Source organism: Amphibalanus amphitrite, unplaced genomic scaffold (genome assembly GCF_019059575.1).
Source record: "Amphibalanus amphitrite isolate SeventyFive unplaced genomic scaffold, NRLGWU_Aamphi_draft 000671F_arrow, whole genome shotgun sequence".
NCBI classification, from domain to species: Eukaryota; Metazoa; Arthropoda; class Thecostraca; order Balanomorpha; family Balanidae; genus Amphibalanus; species Amphibalanus amphitrite.
In genome coordinates this window covers 24,872-40,445 of record NW_024882165.1, presented here as the reverse complement: position 1 = coordinate 40,445, position 15,574 = coordinate 24,872, and the positions used below count along the sequence as shown (strand labels likewise).

Below are 15,574 nucleotides of genomic sequence, written 5' to 3'. Positions count from 1 at the left end.
CGGACCGAATCCACCACGCCGGAGCCGACCAGCGGGTCGGATAGCGAATCGGAGGGCGACTCTCTACGCAGCGCGACGGAAAGCGGGTCATCGTCCGAAGAGGAGGATGACCCGGCCCACCGTTACGCCAGAGTGGAAGCCTCCGGGCGCTATCCGCACCGAGAAAGGCGGCCTCCGGACAGGTACTCGCCCTGATGCCGCAAATAGCGTCGGCCAGTCTGCTCCCGGCGGGACAGGTGTTAGAATCAGCGGCTTGCACTCCGACTCTGTGGCGCGAGATGGCCCGAATCGGTCTGGGGTCGGCAATGTTGCTGGCGGCGCTCCTGCTACTGGTGATGGCAGGCCCAGGTGAGGTGCTGCATCGTCCCGGGGCGATCTTCGTCCGCCGCGGGACGGTGAGTATGGTGGGAAGCACCTACCGCGTACTAATACATCTACATCCCTACGATTACAGGGTCGAGCTCGGGACAATGAAAGCCTTTCTTGCGAACTCTACCAAATTACTTAAAGAACTTAAGAATAGGGCTGAGGCTGAACCCTCGACATTTGACGTCTTAAACAATACAATTCAAGCCTTTGACACTCAGGTGAAGAGGGCCACGCAAGCGTATGCGGTGCTAGTTACGAAAAAGCAAATCCTCAACGAATTATTTCCCGAACCCGCGTCGAACCCTAGGTCCGACGGACAAATCTCTCAGCGAAGGCCCTTCAGGCAGGATTCAATTGTAAACCTATTCGGACTGGCTAGTGCTTCCCAAGTCGAGCACCTACAAGAGTGGGCGGTGGCCGCGACGGCCACCACAAATGGAATATTACACGCCGTGGACCAACAATACACTCTTATTAACAAAACCGCGTCAAAGCTAAATCAGCAGGAAAATCGTTTAAATAGACTGGATGGTTTGGCCGCCGAATACGCAACGCGTATGGCCGCTCTAACTTCTTCGACAACCTCCATGACGATCTTGCAAGTGGTACAGGATGCCGTGCTGTCTTTACTTAAAGGCTCTGTAACCCTTCTCGAATATACCGCAGAACTACGTTTACTCTTAGATGAAGAAATAAATCAGGCGCGAGATCTCGTGATGGGAAAAGTGCCCCTTACGCTTTTGACACCTTCGGAATTCCGCGCTATAATGGAAGAAGCACGAGCATCGTTACCGCCCTCCTACTCTTTCTCCGCCTCCCCTGCAGACATGGCGTCAACTCTGTCCACCGCTACAATCACTGTAATTATCAAGGAGGGAGTCTCTCCATATTACGGGGTGCTCGAATTTCCAATTCATCGGGAAACGTTCCAAATTTATCAATTCCGCTCGGTACGCGTGGCGAGTCCGAGTGGATATCCCATAACAGGCCGATTTGACGTCGGTAACCCCCTTTTGGCCGTGTCAGGGGACCGCTACTTTTCGACAAACACGGCGAATATTTATGAATGTCTAACGGGTGCGCATCCCCGGTTTAAATCTCTCTCTGACCATATGTGCACGGCCGTAGCCAGCGTGTTTAAATTCTCGTCGAATGTTACTCCGGCTAGCTGCATTGCCGCTATATATTTCCAAAGCAAATATGTATCGGATATTTGTCCGCAAACGGCGGAAATTTCTAATCTTACACTGTTTGAACACGTTCAAGAGAATCAGTGGCTTTATAGTTGTCCCGACCCGACCCATATGCTGCGAGTTTTCTGCCCGCCCGACGGAGAAGAGACGCACAGTAGTGTTCCTCTTGATCCGAACGGTGGGTTGCTCCAGCTACCGGAGGGGTGTAGTGGATTGCACGGAAAGGTAGAGCTCCCCGCCACCTTCGGCCTGCAATCCCGATACAGGGTGCCGGTTCCGGTACATCGGCCGTTTCCGCGGCTCGAGGCGGACCACTGGCAGTCAATTACAGCAGGGTCGGCGGTGCCGGCTGAAATAAATCAAAAATTGAAGGCGACCATCGCCAAATCATCCCAATTAAAGCTACCATTGAAAGAATACGAGGCGACCCTCCGCAAATTGAAATCTGAAGCCGCCCGCAGTACGTTTCACCGAACCTTTCACGCCCCCTCGTTCGCGCCCGCAGTCAGTGTGTCGGCGGTACTCCTGGTGGGGGTCGGAGTTATCGGATTATGGCTGGCGCGCTGGCGGCTGTTAAGGAAAAGGGGGTCCCGTGAGCCCGAGTCCCGTCCCGGCAGTAGGGCAGCCGACATGTCAACTGAAATGGTGCCGTTGCAGCCAGTGACCGGACCAGCGGGTTCCACTCCCTTCCCTCTGCCTCCGACGAGACGGCTACTACCGGCTCCACCAGTCACCATACGAGAAATCGACTATGTCGGCACGGATGACGACGGGCCCCGGGAGACAACCTCAAGGCGGCCGCGCCGCTCCTCCCGCCCCCGTGCTCGTTAGCTCGATCACCCCAAGCGACTCAGTGAGATACACAGCGATCCGGGGGGGGGGGGGCAGGTGTATTGGCGAACAACGCGTAAATCACAAGCCAAGGGCCGGCACGCTAGCCCAGCGTCAGCGCCGCCTCGACCCGCTGAAGCGCGCGGGCGGTCGTGTTGATGTGACTCATCAGGGTTTCCAGCCGGGCCGATTCGGCGGCGATCCGCTGGATCTGCTGGTGTTGTTTTTCCAGCTCCGCCCGTAAGCCTCGGGTGGCATTGACCACGATCTCCATCTGTGAAGGTGAAATGAGGGGTCAATGACATCCGCCGTGCGAGCGGGCGAACAAAGGGCGAGGGGCAAACTGAAGTAAACACCGCGGCTCCGCCTGAAATTACCGAGGGCAAGGGACAGAGGATGGGCGTACGGGGGGGGGTTCAAGGCTGAACTCAGGGACAAGGCTACTGACCGATGAGATCGGGCAGTCGGGTTACAAGGCAGGGAAAACAGTCATAATAGTTTCACGTACAAAATTTAACCGTTGGTGTCGGTGACGACATGTATATGAACCGCTGTGATCATATGCATGCAAACATGAGGCTGAACATCAATGATGAGTAGGATCGTGCCATAATGCCACGCCATAAACGGGTGTCAATGCAATTATGCATTGGCAGGCGATTAAACCGGCGCGCGCATAATGCACGAAAAGTGCCTGCTATTATATCACGCCATGAACAGGTGTCTATTCACTCGCGCATTGGCAGGTGTTTACACAAGCGTGCATATAATGCACGTATAGAACCAGAGTGCATGCTATCATACCACGCCATAAATATGAGCCAATACGACCAGCATTGTTGCATATTTATGACTGCGTGCGCATGATGCATGAGGCGTCTCCTAATACGAGCGCCATTATATTCATTTCATTAGTCAAGTAGATACAGAACCAGAGTGCATGCTATCATACCACGCCATAAATATGAGCCAATACGACCAGCATTGTTGCATATTTATGACTGCGTGCGCATGATGCATGAGGCGTCTCCTAATACGAGCGCCATTATATTCATTTCATTAGTCAGGTAGATACAGAACCAGAGTGCATGCTATCATGCCACGCCATAAATATGAGCCAAAACGACCGGCATTGTTGCATATTTATGACTGCGTGCGCATGATGCATGAGGCGTCTCCTAATACGAGCGTCATTATATTCATTTCATTAGTCAAGTAGATACTAGTGTAGTACATGGAGCATAAGGCTCAAACCACGAACCTATAGACGGTCAAACACACATCGCCTACGTGTGCTGAGGCGGGCCAAATATCGATATAATGTGCCCACACTCGAGCGGGGACGTTATATCCGTATTCCGTACCCGTGTGAAAACTGATTGATCAGTGGCCCAAGGACAGGCCAGTTCAATGCTTACCTGAGGCTCCAGCCCGGAGAGCTTGAATAGGACTGGTACGACCAGTCCCAGAAGGCCGAGGCACAGAAGCGTTACCATCACGAACCCGAGGATCCGGCAGATGTTGCACATGATGTAAAAAATAGAGATGCGTACTGGCAGAGCGCAGAGCGGTGAATGACGCCCGGGTGCGGTCCCTGGTCGTTCGTACACCGATTCGAACACATGTCGGGAGCATGTTCTCTCAATAAAATATCGTCCCGACCTCCCGACGACACAGTCGTGGGACCAATATATCCGCTCGCGGCCGGTCGCCATGTGTGACGCGGAATCGCGTGAAGAGACGCATCGCGCGGGGCAGGCCGACCAACGCCGCCCAATCATCAATAACCATAACCATTACCATTTCGTAAATGGAGAAGGCAGCGCCTTGGTGCGCTAGCGCGCCCATCCGCGCCGCGTGATCGCCAGTCCCCACTCCTCGTGGGCTGACGCGAGGGGAGGGGGGAGTCAATCACCGCGCAGCTTGGGACCCGGGCGGGTCCTTGACCCTCCCGGCCAGAGCCACACAGTCTATCCCTCCGCCGGACGGTTCAGCACCCGTTGGAGGGGTGGCCTCTGAGGGCCTGAGAGAGAGAGAGAGTGACCGGCGCAGGTAGAGCGGGAGAACGGCCACTGGCCATCCTGCCCCGAGGGGAGGATGGCGAAGTGGCGCCGCCCGCCGGCTGATGGCATTTGATAATGATGTTGACGGGGCGCGTGGGGTGGAGATGGTAGGCGATGGGGTGGTGCGAGCGCGAGGGGGGGGTTGAAGTAGGGGGTGGGGCGTGGCTTAATGAGTGTGGGTGTGAGGAGATTGGGGTCGTCTTTCATCGGCGGCGTGGGGAGCCGGCGCACCGGGGTCATGGTCGGCCGCCGTGCTTCACTGCCGGCGGTTTATGTAGGGGGAGTGTAGGATGGCATATTGTGTGTTAATGTATAAGAAATGGGTGGATTTAGAATGCGTCGCGCGCGCGAGAGAGAGAATCGCACGAGAGAGAGTCGTGCGAGAGAGTCGCGCGAGACAGAGTCGCGCGTGACAGAGGGTCGCGCGAGACAGAGTCGCGCGAGAAAGAGAGAGAGAGAGAGAGAGAGTCGCACGAGAGAGTCGTGCGACAGAGTCGCGCGAGAAAGAGAGAGAGAGAGAGAGAGAGAGAGTCGCACGAGAGAGTCGTGCGAGAGAGTCGCGCGAGAAAGAGAGAGAGAGAGAGTCGCACGAGAGAGTCGTGCGAGACAGAGTCGCGCGAGAAAGAGAGAGAGAGAGAGAGTCGTGCGATGAAGCGCCCGAGAGCGCCGGTCGGCACGCGAGGGGTGGACCGCCGCCGCGCCGTGGGTCGTGGGGAGGGACGGGGCTGGGGGAGGGCAAGGCAGGCGTTTGATTGTGTTTGTCCGGGCACTGGGGAGGGATGGGTCTCGGGCTGGGGAGGGAATGTGTTTGCGCGGGTGTGGGACGGGGACAATGACCGGGGTTTGGGAGTATGACCGGGGGAGGGGAGTTTAAATGACGAGGGAGAGAGACGACGGACGATGCGGCGGAGGAAAGGAGACGTGACGGAATAAGGGAGCGATCAGATGACAGCAAACGACTGAGCGAGCGAGCGCATGGAAATGTTGGCCCCGAACACATGACCGAGCAAGTGCCAGTCAGGCGCGGAATACCCTATCCGCTGAACATCAAGGTCCGAGGATCACGACGCATTTGCTCAAATCACGTGTTCGCGGCCAATTACTGAGGTATGTTTGGGGCGCACGCGGGAAAAGGGTTATGGACTTGGTGAGGAGGAGGGATGACGGATTGTGAGTGAAAGAGCAGGGTCTGAGACTGATATTGAGACTGAGACAGAGACAGAGACGGAGACAAAGACGGAGACAGAGACGAAGGCTGAACAGAGAGAGTGAGAGAGAGAGAGAGAGTAAGCGATAGAGAATAGAGAGACAGAGAGAGAGAGAGAGGGAGAGAGAGAGAGAGGGGGGGGGGAGAGAGAGAGAGAGAGAGAGAGAGAGAGAGAGAGAGAGAGAGAGAGAGAGAGAGAGAGAGAGAGAGAGAGAGAGAGAGAGAGAGAGAAACAGACGAATGAGAGCGGAGAATGCATGGATGTGTGAGACCACCAGCTAACGTGAGTGGTGGATGTCGGCCCGGTTTTGGGTTAGGCATGCTGTATTACAACTGTGGTTAGACTAGTTTCTACATGGTGGTGGACTGGTTCGAGGTTTCGCTGTCATTAATAAAAATCCACATTCCCATTCAAAATTATCGAACGGTCACAAACTTTTCCCCATAGTGAATGCTGTAACAGATGAAGCGTAATAAGGTAACTACATTTAGTCAGATTTCATGTGAACCGAGGCTGCAAGTGTTAATGATTCAGAAAAATGTATGCCGCAGAGTGTCGCGATGTGTGTATGTGTGTTATGTACGGGCCAGAATGATTGAGGGGAGGGAAAGCCCCTGCTCTCCCACAGGCATGTCGCCCGGTCCGCCGGCCGCCGACCCGGAGCCAGCGGCGACCAAGACCTCGGCCGTACGGGCCGGGCGACGGCGGTGATCCGTTCTCCAACTCGCCGCACCGCACGCCAGCCGCCCCGCCGCTCCCGGCGGCGACTACTGCCGCAGCAAGTCGGGGGCGGTGGGCGCGCGGCTGCCGACCCCGCCGCTCCAGCCGTCTGCCCGGCTGCCCGGAAGCCGCGGCGCCCAAGAGCCGCGGTGGTACGGGCGGCTGCGCTCGGCTGCCGACCCCGCCGCTCCAGCCGTCTGCGCGGCTGCCCGGAAGCCGCGGCACTCAAGAGCCGCGGCGGTACGGGCGGCTGCGCTCGGCTGCTGACCTCGCCGTTCCGGCCGTTCACCTCGCCTCCCGGTCCGCCGCAGCATTCAAGAGCCGCGGCGGGAGGGACGACGCTCTACCGCCCATCTCGCTGCCCAAAATGCCCGCTGCCCCGCGCCGATCCCGCGGCTACTACTGCCGCGCCAGCTCGGGGCGGCGGCACTCGCCCACGGACCTCCGCCCGCCCGCCTCCAGCGACGATAACGCCCGCGGCAGGACGGGAGCGGCGGCGCTCATACGGCCATCAGGCCGCGCTATCCGCCAGCCGTCCCGTTCAGCCCCCGGCAGTACGGCGGGCGGCGGAGCTCGGCCCGTCTCACCACCGCGCCGGTCAGCAGCCTGCGGCCGCCCCACTGGAAACCGCGGTGCCAATGGCCGCGGCGGTACAGTGTGTGACGGCGGCCGGGCCGGCCGACCTGACGGCCCCGCCGGCTCTGCACGGACTGGGATACAGCCGAACCACCTGTCGACAGCCGCCCGATCCAGAACCAGCGGCCCGAGTATCCGCGGCAGCATATGGTCGGGCGGCAGCTTCAGGTGCCGGCCGTGCAGAGGCGCCAAAGGACAGCTCCCGGGGGTCGACGCCCTCCACCGGTGGCGTACCCAGCTGGCGGCAGCGTGACAGGCGGCGGGCAAGGCGCACCACCCGCGCACATGAGCCGCCGCCGTCGCCGCCGCCACCGCCACCTGGTGGTTGATCGACGCCCTATACCGGTGGCGCACCAAGCTGGCGGCAGCGTGACAGGCGGCGGGCACGGCGCACCACCCGCGCCAATGAACCGCCGCCGCCGCCGCCGCCACCGCCACCTGGTGGCGCGACCCCGGGACGCCTGGCGGGAGCCGTCCAACTCTGAGGCGGGCTGGGCAGAAGGAGACGGTCGCCACGACACCTAGCGGCGCGCGAGCACGCACCTTACAAACGGGGGCAGTAGCTGCAGCTCGGGAGGTCCCGGACTGTGGCGGTGGCGCTGGGATGAAGGTACGGCCGCCCAAGAAGGCGGCCATCTATCAAAGTGTCCACCGCCCGCTACAACCGGCCATGGGCAGCAGCGTGCGCCCCCGGCAGTGCATCGCGCGCCGCCGTTCGAGGCGGCCTGTGCAGCGCGGATAGACTAAGGGCGGAAAGGAAGGAGCGGAAGGAACTCGAGGTGATGCGGGCGAGCGGATCAGTGCGGGCTACGGATTGGAGCGGCGAACAATACGGCAAGCGTGTGATGCGATTGGCAGGAGTACGGACACGGACGAACATTGAGAGGGAGCTTGGGGTTGGGCGATCGAGTGTAATGTACTGATGTAAGTTGGATGTATGTGGTATGAATGATTCAGGCAGGATAATTATTGGTACAGATCATAGCGCAAGCTTCACCTGGAGAGTAAGGGGACCCCTTTTTGACCGTTCGAGGGAGGGGGCATTATTATGTAAGGGCAAAATTTAGCGCGACGTGTACGTCGGAGAGGAGCGGCGGGCCGGAGTACCAGGGTGCGTGTAAGGCCAGTCCGCCGTATGATAGCCTCCGGCGGGAAAGGCGTGCCCGCCGGGTGAAAGGCTGCGGCTGGCCGGCACCTGGGACTCGCGGGCCCGTCTCTCGAGGCATTTGCCAGTGCGGTGTCGTCGGGGCAACATCTTTCGGTAAGCGAACTTTTCCCTCCCCCCTAAATTAACGCCGCAGCGCCCAGGCGCTGCGGAAGTCCCCGACAAATGTCCTGGATTTCATTTGGCTTTCCGACCCGCCGCAAATAGCGGTGGGCACTCCCGTTTTATATCCAGGACAGTCCCATCTAAATTATAATTAATCGGCGCGGCGCGTGGCGTATATGAGTGAGCGATTGTAAGTGTGATGTGTATAGTGTGCGTGAGGAAAATGATCCGAGAGAATGACACTTCGTCCCGCGAGACCCAAAATACAATGTAATGGGAATGTGAGCCAAATCTTTGAATTGGGTAAAGGCAGATGCCGGGCTGATACACGGTGAACGTGAACGAACAATCATACGGGCCGCTTAGTTTAATACACCCGGGTGGCAGGCGGGCATTGTAGAGTAACTTTGATTAACGTAATGTCTGTACATGGGGGGAACCATTAAAAGGTTGCCGGTTCCGATGCTTGAAACCCCTACACTTTGAGCTGACGCTCAAATACGCCGTGAACGTTTGTCGGGCGAGCGATGGTGCCCGTGTCACGTGCCCAGACCTCCGCGGCAAGGAGGGACATTCCGCGGCGCGCCTGCCGGCCTACAAGAGGCGCAGGCGGCCGAGTGTCGCCCATTCCGCTACCGCCACAGATCATCAGTTTCTTGAGCGTTGCCCTACCTGTGGCCGTCGCCAGCACGCCGGCGGAGACACGTGTCGCGCCGTTGGCGCCATCTGTCGTGCGTGTGGCGAACCAGGACATTTTGAGGTGGTGTGCCGCCGGAGGGCCAGCACCACGGCCGATCGTCCAGTGGCGACATCTGCAGTGACGAGAGTACGCGACTCACCGGTGGTGGCGCCAGTAACGGTAGCCGCCGGCACCGCCGTGTTGCCGCCGCCGGCGGACACGGGCCAAGCCGGGCACACTGCGCCTCAGCCCGCCGAGCTGAGTGACGCTGCTGACGTCCACGGAGCCTGCCCGCCGCCGGCGGGAGGCTGGCCAGCGCAGACCATGGACGGCGAGGCAGCCCCTGACAGCGCCGTGTCATCGCCGCAGGCGGACACGGGCCGCACCGGCAGTACTGCAGCGCAGCCGACTGAGCCGGTCGGAGCTACCGCATCCTACGGAGCCTCACCGCCGCCGGCCAGAGGCATCCCAACTTGGAGCACGGACCGAGTGTACCGAGCCTCGCCGCCGCCGGCGGGAGGCCCATCGGTAGCCACCGGCGCCGCCGTGTCGTTGCCGCCGGCAGACACGGGCCGAGGAGCCGGCCGTACCGCGGCGCAGCCCACCGAGCCGGCTGGCGCACACGGAGCCTGCCCGCCGCCGGCGGGAGGCTGGCCGGCGCAGACCACGGACCGAGAGGCAGCCCCTGATAACGCCGTGTCACCGCCGCCGGCGGACACGGACCGAGCTGGGTGTACCGCGGCGCAGCCTACAGAGCCGGCTGACGCCCACGGAGCTTCGCCGTCGCCGACGGGAAGCCTTCCAACGCGGACCAGCCATGGACACGGAACCGCTGACGACGCCGTGTCACAGCCGCCGGCGGACACGGGCCGAGTCGGGCGTACCGCGTTGCTGTCTACGGAGCCGGACGGAGCTACTGGAGCGTACAGGGCCTCACCGCCGCCGGCGGGAGGTCTACAAACGCGGACCGGCGACGGAAACAAAGCCGCTGGTGACGCCGTGTTGCCGCCGCCGGCGGACACGGACCAACCCGGGGGTACTGCGGCGCAGCCCGCAGGCCCGGCCGGAGCCGCTGAAGCCTACGGAGCCTCGCCGCCGCCGGTGGGAGGCATCCCAACGCCGAGCACGGGCCAAGGTGCAGCTGCCGGCCCCGCCGTGTCGTCGCCGCCGGCGGACACCGGCCAGATTAAGTCCACCGCAGGGCAGTCTAGCGGGCCAGCCGACACCCACGGGGCCTCGCCGCCGCCGGCGGGAGGCCTACAAACGCTGAGCACGGGCCCAGGTGCAGCTGCCGGCCCCGCCGTGTCACCGCCGCCGGCGGACACCGGCCAAACCGACTGTTCCGTGACACAGCCCACCGTACCCGGTGAGACTGATGACGCCTACGGAGCCTCGCCGCCGCTGGTGGGAGGCCCGCCGACGCAAAGCAGGGACAGAGAAGAGGTCGTCAGTGACGCCGTGTCGCCGCCGCAGGCGGACATGGGACAGACCGACTGTGCTGAGGATGACGCGTGTCTGGCGCCGCTCGTGGGCCCGGTTCAGGGGATGGCCGGAGACGCCGCTGGCTGTGAGCCGTGGCCGCCACCCGACACCGGAGCGCCGCCTACCGGTGACCTCCCGGGCGACAACGGAGATGTTGTGTTTGTATATAGGCCCCCCCCCGAGGCCCCCTACTTGGACCGCCTCTGCGACCCCACGGTGCCAGGTGCCTGTGAGCGCCCCTGCCGGCGCCAGCTGACTGTGCGCGCCAAGCGGCGTGACTGGCGCACGGGACGTGGGCTGGCGCTCGCCATACTTGTTTACGTTTCGATCTCTCTCTCGGCCCATTCGCACCGGTCTAAAATAAATCGCGTTGATATTCATAAGCTCTTTCACTTCGAACCGATAAACGACAACTAAACACATATCAGTCGATCCGCAACGTCGAGCCGAACACATCTAAGGTATTTTCAGCGCTCTAGCACGCCTCTATCAGAAGTTATTAGCGAAAAATTGTTAGATTCTGTTCGTGACCTGAGATGACCTCGGGGACATAACGAGGGGTCACAGTTGCCATTTTTCGGTTCAGTGTGTCAATCTTACCTACATCTCGATGTTTGAGAGTGTCTAGAATAGCGTGCGTGCAAAGCAGACGCTTTTCAATTTTCTCCCATTGGCTTATAATTATGGAGAGGCCGCAAAATTGACCTGACCTTAGGTCACCGATATCAAAATTCCGAGATATACTTTTTATAGATAATGTTGCTCTTATCAATCGCTGAACGTTTCGAGGCAATGGATCAATCGGTGTAGCTATGACGAGCATTTTTATATTTTCTGAGGTGAGGTCACTTGGCGTTACCTGGTGATCTGACCTAAGGCGACCTGGATCTGAAATTTTCACATGTGCGGAAACGATGCACGAACAGGTGTGCCAAGAACGGCAGCGCTCCGCCCCGTCGTTTTTGAGATATCTGCGAAAAACCGCAGGGGGGGGGGGAGGGTGTTCAAACAACCCCCCGGCCTGGCGCAGGTTAATTGTTCTAACTTCAAATATTTTTGTTATGTCCTCCCGCTTAACCCACGAGCCGCTGGGGGGGGGGGCATAAAGTTGCCCCCCTTTACGTTTTGTGGAATATCTCCGAAACCTGATGAGCTACGAGCGTGAAACTTGGCATAGCTTCAAATGAATACCTAGGCAATGTTTGAAGAAAGTTTGGTGGTTGTAGCATCTAAGATGACGTCACAGTGACGTCATAAAGTTTTGTCGTTTTCCGATATGGACCGTTTCTGATGACGCTGAGCATGAAACTCAACTGTAAATGAACTAGACAGGACCTGCTGTCATCCTAAAACAGCTAAGTACACTTCCATCTAGTTCCTAACCAATAATCGGCCCTTTATATTCGGTCCCATATACCTGATGTATCGTGAGGAAACTGAGAGTCGCAAATCTACAATTTGACTTATGACGTCACTGTGACGTCATTTCAAATGGGATCGACACCAAATTTGGACACAACTTTGGCTAGGTATTCAGGAAGATGTGTGCAAAGTTTCGCTTCTCTATCTCTTCGCGTTGCGACGATATCGCCGCGGAAGTAAAGGGGGGGGCAACTATATGCCCCCCCCCCCCAGCGGCCGGCGGGTGGCGCGGAGGCCCAGCGGCCGCCGGGTTAATAGCATTTGAATGACGGGTATCGTTTATCCTATCGATGGCATACGAATAAAAGGTTCGTTGTGTGCGGCTTTGTGACGCACAAAGCGTCAGCGACACAAAAGCATCACATCTTAATTGAATACTTTCTCATATTTCACATTATGAAACGGTGGCAATTAATTGGATCTGCGAGTCTGTGCTCTGATGCCAAAACAGAACACTTCTATTGACGATGGTGATGCCATTATGATCAGTTACAGCTAATTTATGCTTCCGCTGATAAGTGCGTTGAACGCTGCCAAACAATACAAGCAAGTGGGGACCACCATAATTTACTGACAGTTGTGTGATGTCATAACAGTTATTCGTCGTATTGGTGAAATGTGATTAACCTCTCGTTCATTGCAAGCTACCGCATTTAACCATGAGTAATTATCTGTGTGCAGGCAAGCTGCACACAGCAATGCATCTTATGTGTTTTATTTCCATGACGCCCGCGGCTCAGCCGAGTGGAAATGCTGTGCCGCAATGCCTCCCTGTAATGCGGCACAGTCTAGACGGAGCGGACGCCTCGGAAGAGCTGCCGCGAGCTGAGATATCGGCGAATTCTGTAAAACTAAAGACTACCTAAAATAAGAAAGCTGCCTTATTTTTCATAAAAACGGTAACTTCAAAGTTAAACGGATATCGATTCAATTTATCGCCCGCAGCGCTAGTCAGATCTATTTTTCGATTATTAACTCTGGCGGCTGAAGCCTTCACTAACCATTTGCCATCTTCAAAACGGAACAATGCCATATTAATTTGTCGTCGATATAAAGAACACTGCCTCGAATAAGAGCCCTGGTTTTTAACTTCACTGTAACATTACCAAATCACCCGTCGTGAAAATGACTGATTGAACAAAAGATGTCGCCGAAGAAAATAATGGCAATCATGGCATCAGCATTTTGCTGTTCTAGCCGCATCGACTCATCATGCCTTTTAAAGAGCATGTCTGTCAACTAAATGCACAAATGTAGGATTGTGAAAATTAGGGGCTTCCCTACTACCAACATAATTCGAAGTTAGGATTTTTTTCTCCTTCCAGAGAACGTCCAAGACGTTTAACTTCTGGAAAACGGTCCATCAAATCTCGAGATCTGGGGAAGAGGATTACGCTCCTCACTCTCACTTTTAGGGACTGCCTACCACTGATAGGGAGGCGCTAATTCAACGGTAAAGTAACATTACCTACGTTTTCATTGATGGTCACTTATACACACTTACGAACTACACGGTGAATAATAAGCTATAAATGTCTCGAAGTTTGAACGTTTACCTTATTCAATCTGATATGAAGAAGATTCTATGATATCACCAACACTGAAGCCCGCTCCATGGGCTGCATCTCACTTAAGATTCCCATTTTCTCTTCCGATGCACCATTCACCACGATTCGCTCACTCTCAGCGCGATGTTCGTGCCACCACCACCACTCTCCCCCTCTCGATCCGCCTCAGGTCAGCGCTGACCCGGCGCCGGCGGCCTCTTCCAGGTCAACTGGCCGCGGCCGGCCGCCGCGCCGCCCCGGCCGTATTTTTACATCCACTCCTGCGTCACCTGGGTGTACCACGTGACATGGTATTGGCACCGTCGGCCGTCGGCGCCGACGGCAGGGGAGGGTCGGCAGCGACGCTCCGCCGGTGACCTCCGCCTGCTGGGCACGGCGCCAGCGGCGTCCACCGACTCGGCAAGGTCAGAGGCGGCGCTCCACGGCGGGAGGAATGCCCCCGGGCTGTCAGTGCCGACACAGGAATGCCCGGCGGCCATGACGCCGCGGCCGCCATCAAACGGTGGATGGTGCGGCGCGAATGGGGAGGGGAAGGGTTCATTGACAAAGGTCAACAGGTGTCCATTCAACGCACAGTGTTTGTGAACCAGGAATGATTGCAAATCGGTCCTCACTAATGATGATCGGTTTGCTTTGCAGTGTGTGCCAAAATAAAGTGGCGTTGAATTGATGGGCCCCAAACGAACAGAGATCGGAGGGAAACGGGTCAAGGATGACCGCGAGGGCAACGCACTTCGTCGGAAGGGTTTCAGACCTCTTTGCTACGGGTCAATTCAATTGATTCCATCATGATCCTTATATGCATCATTAATTGCACATTGGTTTGCAAGGCGGATGCAAGGGGGCTTTAGGACTGGGGCCTTGCCCTTTTCACAGCGTAGAAATTGAAAACTGACGAAATTGGGTCGCTTTTCTCACAAAGAAACATTCATGACTAGCGACTCCGTCAGCGCAGCCGTCCTTTTAAGTCGGCGTGGGCCTCTTTCAGAATGGCGTGCATTCCTCAGACACTATTGCCTATACATATAACTGCACATTTTGTGCATGGGGCTCGGTGAGGACCCCGACCTAGACTTCCATATTTTTTAGATTTTGGTTTGTCTTGTCAATGGCCAGGGCGAAAAAATAGGAGTGGCCAAAATCCGATGAGAAAGGCAGATTTGGGGGTACCCTACCTTGTAAGCCCCGTCACATAAGGCCGGCCGCCGCCTTTGGGCCTTACCTACCAATCATTTTCGGAAAACGACACCCCTGTCAGTTTGTTTTGTTGGCTTATGCCCTTTCGTTCTGACAAGACCATTTCAGAACCGGAAGGATGATACTGGATAGAGACATTGGTCTTGGCGAGCACCCTGGGTCCAGTTCATATAGAGTCCCATTGCTGATACGTGACACTTATTGGAAAGGGCGACCCCACAAATGGATTCATATAGCCACCCTTACACACCTGCACCAACGTTTCCAAAAGTGTCCCTTTGATAAGTGGCATTTTGGCAAAGTGACACTTACCGACTGGCCTTTCTGTATGAACTGGGCCCGGCCCTGGTGAGTTGCCGGGGCTGAGCCTGACCAAAGGATAGGCCGAGCCGAGCAGCCCCCAAGCACTCACCGCACCCGGCTACGGGCGAGCTCGGCTTACGGGCAATCCCAAATGGGATAAAGTTTCCCGTCCAGTCTGGATCAGGGGGTTGCGGCGTGGAGGAGGATTTGACTTTCCTGAGGATATTTTGAATACAGAAGCTCTTTATGAAAAATGAAACATGCATTTTATATTATTTTAACGGTCAAAACAGCGGCCGATGTTGGCTCGATGTCGGCCCGACGTCGGCTGGACCTCAGCAATTGATCTCGGTCCGACGTCGGCCCGACGTTGGCTGGAGCTCGGCTGGACGTCGGTACATGCGGGCGTACCCGACATCCAGCCGAGGTCGGACCGACGTCGGGCTGACGTCGGCATGCCGATGCCGAGTAGCCGACGTCACCCCGATGTTGGGCCGACGTCGGCATGTTTACTGGGAAACTAGCCATAGCTCACCTTCAATGAAAAATGTAACCGAAGGTTTGTTGTCAATAGTTAAAACACTATTCTTTAGAATTGTGTTTTTCTATTGAAAAACAAATCTGAGTTCCCTG

General features: G+C 57.2%; 1 protein-coding gene across 4 annotated transcripts in view; it reads right to left on the bottom strand.

The window, feature by feature from the left end:
- Window positions 1-13,679, bottom strand: part of LOC122364352 (mucin-19-like) — a 55,069-nt gene extending 41,390 nt beyond the window's left edge. For all 4 annotated transcript variants that reach the window (XM_043334646.1, XM_043334647.1, XM_043334648.1 and 1 more), the window contains exon 1: window positions 13,430-13,679. The gene's annotated coding sequence lies outside the window, so the exon portion shown is untranslated. The remainder of the gene's footprint in view (window positions 1-13,429) is intronic.
- Between the last annotated feature and the right edge of the window lie 1,895 nt (window positions 13,680-15,574).